Here is a 6,095-nt window from a genome sequence, read left to right as displayed (position 1 = left end):
GGTGGTGATGGCGACTGGCCTGGACGCCTTTAAAAGGGGATTGGACAAGTTCCTGGAGGAAAAATCCATTACAGGGTACAAACCATGATGTGTGTGCGCAACCTCCTGATTTTGGAGGTGGGCTATGTCAGAATGCCAGATGCAAGGGAGGGCACCAGGATGAGGTCTCTTGTTATCTGGTGTGCTCCCTGGGGCATTTGGTGGGCCGCTGTGAGATACAGGAAGCTGGACTAGATGGGCCTATGGCCTGATCCAGTGGGGCTGTTCTTATGTTCTCTCTCACCATATATAGTAATGTACTTATTGAGTGGTACAGTCCCACCAATGTTCTGTGCATATCCGCCTAATACAGGGGTGGGCAAACATTTTGGCAGGACACCAACACTCTCTCTGACACTGTGTTAGGGACCAGGAAAAAAAAGAATTTACATTTCAAATTTGAATAAATATACGTAAATGAATATGTTAGAGCAGAATTTATAGGAATGAATTTTACTCAGTTTATTTATAATACACACAAGAACTATAATACAGGCATGTAGAACCACTCAAGAACTGTGAACTGTTTGCCACACACCTCATGCACAGGGAAAACATACAGACCAAACTGGAAACACATGGAGACATAAGTTGTTCAGAGACAATGGGGGGTTAAAATAATGCCTAGGGAAAAGTAGAAAACACATGGAGACTGTAAAAGGCCTTGCTCTAACTCGGCCCACAGCTTGCATCTGGCAGTCACTCCAGGGAGTCATGGGCCAGCATGGACTACCAATGAGCCAGAGGCTCATTGGAGACTAGGGGTTCCCTGCAAGCTGGACTGGGGCTCTCCGAGGACTGCAAATGGCCTGCAGGCTGGGGTTTGCCCACCCCTTTCCTAATATATGGATGCCGATGAGCACATGGCTGGCTCCCCTTAACTAGATCTATGCAACTTCAAAGTGGATAAAGCAAAGATGGAAAGCACACTGGTTCTACAGGTAACAAACACATCCATACAAGCAACTCCATAAGTAAATGGCAACATCAAGATAGCACCAGAAAAGGAACATTTCAAAGCAGATTCAAATACATTCCAAGCACATTACATGCAGCCATGGGTTACAGGGTTACAATTAGAAGGACATACAGTTTTAAAACAGAAACCGAACATGAAACGCACATATTACCATGAATATAGGTGTATGTCGCTTGAAGTTCTTTGAGTATATTACTCAGGCACGTTCATCTGTTGCAGAATCAGAACACAACACAAGCTAGGTCATGGCATGTTGGCATTTTGGAACATTCAGATAATATCAGACATAGGAACAAGCATTAATCACTAACTATAGGAAGCTGTCTATACAGAGTGGTGTCCAGTCCCCTTACACTGAAGTAAAGGAACAAATACAGTAGTGTGCAATTTGTAAGCTGGAGTTCTACTAGGCCCTCTGGTGGCAGGCATAGGAAATTGCATTTCAGGAACTGCAGGTAGACATTGCAATAGGAACAGCCCATCGAGTCCTGAAATTTTCTCTTTCCACTTGGCCACTCATTCTCCTGCAAAATCACTCTAGTGGTCCTGCACTGGGTGCTCATGTGCAAACTCTTCAAGAGAGTCCAATGGTTAGCAAAATCTGGAATAGTGGGCTATGTGCCACCTTGGCATTTATGCATGCATACTACAGTATAAAGAGCAGTGCCCTGACACTGAAGCTCTTTGTTCACACAGCCATTCTGACACCATGTGAGCAAAGGCACACTTTGCATTCCTCAGCCAGGTCTACTTGCTAGTAAACCATCAGGGTCCTCCGCTTTCAGCTGATTCCGCTTTCGGTCCTTAGTTAGAGTCTGATGTGTGGAAAAAGTGACATGAATTGCACAGAATTTCAGAGCACAAAACACTGCGCAAAGGGCTAGGCACTGATAACAAACAGCTCTCTTGCAAATGTATGTTTAAGAGGGACGAAATGGAAAGCTGACTTTAATAAATGTTGTTCTGATTTCTATCACACAGAGCTCTTTTTCAAAAAAAGTTGTTTAGGAAGGCCCAACCCCTACCTTGCTTTCATGCTTAGTCGCTGTGTGCAATCACACTTCCTCTGGTTAAGATATCTCTTCCATCTGGTCATGTTGTACAAGATGGGCTACTCACCCTAGGATCTTTCCTGGTCCCTCTCCGGAAGTGACTACAGTTCAAAGGTGCAAGATGATGTACAATGTATTGTATTTGTACAGTGTTTTTATATGTATCTCTCTCAAGTTTTTGGTGTTTTACAGCAAGATATGGAAGTCACTTGATTGCTCCTGAGAGCCTTTCTTGGCTGACAGGTCCTCTGTAAGTTATAGTAAGTCATGATGAAATAAATGCTCATCTCAGAGAGCCTACCGAAGTCAAAAACATTCAGCTTTTGCTTAACATCTGCTGCTAAAGTGGTTTGTCTCACAATTCTGAGTCATGGGGATTTGGCAAGGACCTCTCTTTCACGCTCTTAGGGCTAAGCTCTAGAAAGCCAGCACTGTTCAGTAGAAATGCCCACACCCTTTACAAAGCAGGATCCACAAACCTTGGTCTTTTAGCCAGCCATTATTTGTGATCACTGCAAACCCATCCCCTGCCCCAAGTTTTCTACACATGCCAAGAGGAAGAGGTGGGGTCTTCCTCTCATCACACTGCACTGTGTAGAAGAAGACCAGTATCTCACACTGTGCCTTCTGCAAAGCACTGAAGCCTCTGCTATTTATGCTAGTTGCCGGAGTCAGAGCTGTTGGCCTGGGAAGTGCATTTTTGGAACCCTGCTCATAGATGCATGTCCCACAAGAATACCACCTCTGGGAGTAAATATATTTTAAGAGGCTGAGGGCCCAAACCTATCCAATTTTCCAGCACTGGTGCAGCTGCAATGTGGTTCCAAGATAAGGGAACAAATGTTCCCATATCTTATTTATTTATTTATATAACGCCTTTCTTTGGTCATCAGATTTCTCCTCAGACTTTAATCCAAGTCTGAGGTTTACAAAGGCAGGCTGTTCTAAACCCCCTAGGGATTTTTACAATTAAATAGTTCTAGTCTTTCATAGAACTCCTCGTTCCAGCTGGATTCCTTCCCGGTCTGGTCTCTCTCTGGCCCTTCGCCTCCCACGCTCCACGTGATGGCCACTCCTCTCTGCCACCAAGGGTCAGCTCATCAGTATATCAGTGTGTCATCAGTTCTCGGGTACTTCCGGTCGTTTTGAACTGGCAGCCTCAGATCTTAAGGAGGCCTCTGTGACTGCTGCCCCACTACAAGATGCAGTGCATGCCCCATTGGCACAGCTGCACTGGCACTGGAAAATTGGATAGGGTTGGGCCCTAAACTATCACCAACAAGCCACTAACAAAGAAATTTGCAATCAAAACAGGCGTTTGGCACAGAAAAATGTATGATGTGCTAATCTCAGGGAATGCACCTCTTTGCAGTTGAAGCATAACTAATTGGTATTAAGCAAGAATGCAGGCTCCGGATCACTTAAGGATACAAAAAGTGCTTTGTGGGAACAGGTCCAGGCCTACCTCATCCAGCATTATTGGCAAAAATCCTGGCAACCAGCAAGCACTTGTTGTCCATCAAAAATTGACCAGTTCTCCATCTTCTGCTCACCTCCATCTAGACTAGCACCAAGAAACATTAACTTTTCTGGTATCTTTGATTTGAATTTGCAGTGACACATAAACCCAAGTAGACACACCTTCTCATGGGCTAATGCAAAATGGTAAATATTTCTCTCAACCTTTTCTGAATTTATGAAAATATGTTCATAAAGTGCGACTGACCTCCTGCAACGCCCAAGTTTTAACCAGAAACGACTGTCAGGGCTTTGTGTTCGAGTTTCAGTTTAATAGCTCAGTGGCAGAGCATGTATACAAGCTGTTGGTGCAGTTTCTGAACTGTCCAATTATGCAACCTGAGGGTAGCAGAGCTGCGAAAGCTCTCATTAAGTAGAGGACTAGGAGAGTTATGAAAACCCAAATGATGCTGTGTACACTGAAAGAAGCTCCATTGGCCCAGTATGACAACACAAGAGTGAGCAGATACAGGATTTTCTTCAAACCCAAGAAGGCAGAAGCAACCACCATCTTAGACCCAATGTATCTAAACAGCCAATGTGATGAATCTGTACCAGACCAATCACCAGGGTGACCCTTTGAGCTTCATGCCAAGTTATAGTTAAAAGGTTGGCACCCATGTTTCACCATCTGGCCCAACACCTCCTGGTGCCTGTGGCATCACTCCAAACACTGGCCCCTAACCTAGCAGTGCACCAGTAACTGCTACTCCTTTTCCCATTCCCTGAGCTCAAAAAGGAACAGAGCAAAAAAAAGTGTAGCAGAAAGTAGAGCAGTGAGCAAAGGCATTCTTCCTTTTTGAAGCCAGGAAGTGGTGGAGGCAGACAGGTGCTCCATAGCCAATCTGCCTGAGGCAACCACCTCAACTGACCTCATGGATGGCATGGCATGGCCCTTTGGCCCAAGCCACAGGTGACTTGGCCTTTATCACAAAAGGGCGAAACACCATAGCTCAGCTTATCATTGTGGGTATGAACATGACTCCAGGCATCCCAGTTTAATTAATAACTAATATTTTTGCAACACACCCTAATTGGGGTATCAACGTTCGCATATAATATTCATTCTCTACACTGAGTCAGCCTTTCTGAACAGCTTTCCCGCAGGAAAAAACATAGTCTCTTTTCAAATCTCCACCACCCCCTAAAAACAAGCATTCAGAAGAGAAACATTATTAATATCTATGGAGAAACATATAAAAAATATCTATGGAGAAACATATAAAAAATTTTCTCTGACCAATCCTTCTTCGGCAATGATGGCAAGGTATGGACATTTTGTCAGTGAACTGAGTGAAGGACTATTGGGGGGGGCCATTAAGTGAAACTTGCACGGGGAGATGGTCCTGGCAGATACAGCCCCCAGGAAGCAACAGAGATTCAAGTTATTATGGATATTTATTGTCCTCAGCAGTCCAGCCCTTTGTCAAACATCCCTTTCTCTCTTCAGTTTCATGGCAACCGTTTCCACTGTTACTCTGCAACTGTGCCTAGAACTGTGCAACTGGAAAGCTGGTGTATGTGTGTGGGGGCGGGGGGGAGAGAAGACAGCGAGAAAGAACATATGTGCCATGGCCACGTTAACCTTCTACTTTGTTAGACCTCTCTAACACAAAAATGATGGGACCAGAAGACTGGAAAATGATACTCATTTTCTGGGGCTTTTTGCCAGAAAGTGCAGCTATATTGACAAAGCCTTATTTAGTAATCATAGGAACATAAGAAACTGCCACTTAGATTCTTAGAACCCAGTTCTATCCAACTTTCCAGCAGCAATGCAGCCACAGTGCAGCCCCCAGGTATGGGAATAAGCATTCCCTGACCTTGAGGAGGCCTTTGTGACTGCTCCTCCCCACCTCAGGATGCAGTCACCTCTATGGCTGTATCAGCACTGAAACATTGGATAGGATTGGGGCCATAGTCTCAACATTGCCTAGTCTGGCAGTTGCTCTTGGGTTTCAAACAGGGTCTTTCCCAGCCCAATTTTGTTAGGGGTGCTGCCAGAAATTAGATTTGGTACCTTCCGCCTACAGAGTTCAGGTCTACCACTGAGCTGAAACCCTTCCTTTACAAGATCATAAGAGGAACACCCTGAGTAAGATCTCAGTGCTCTTATAATGCTCTCAGCATGCTATTTATCAGTTTCTGCAGACATAAAGCGGATTTAAAATGCCTTCTACTCAAAATAGTTTTGTGTGTTTTGGGACCTAAGTTCACAATTGACAAATATACACATTCTCTCCTGCCCTTACTGCCATGGTTCCTAAAATTCTATCCAATAACAGAAGCAGAAAGATAAATGCTAATTTATTCAGCATACCTTCAGTGGAGGATCTTCACATACTGAAAAGTCATATATGATCAAGCAGACAAAACTGCTTGGTTCACCTCATTTCACAGAAGGAGTGTTGTTGTATACCCTGATAGAGGTTCTGTGCCTTTAACCATTTTCATGACACCCAGAAATTAACTAGTGCAAGCATTTCCCTTCACCAAATCTCCAAACA

The sequence above is a fragment of the Tiliqua scincoides genome, chromosome 8 (genome assembly GCF_035046505.1).
Source record: "Tiliqua scincoides isolate rTilSci1 chromosome 8, rTilSci1.hap2, whole genome shotgun sequence".
Lineage (NCBI taxonomy): Eukaryota > Metazoa > Chordata > Lepidosauria > Squamata > Scincidae > Tiliqua > Tiliqua scincoides.
The sequence above is the reverse complement of the archived record's forward strand: the minus strand, read 5'-3'. Positions refer to the sequence as shown.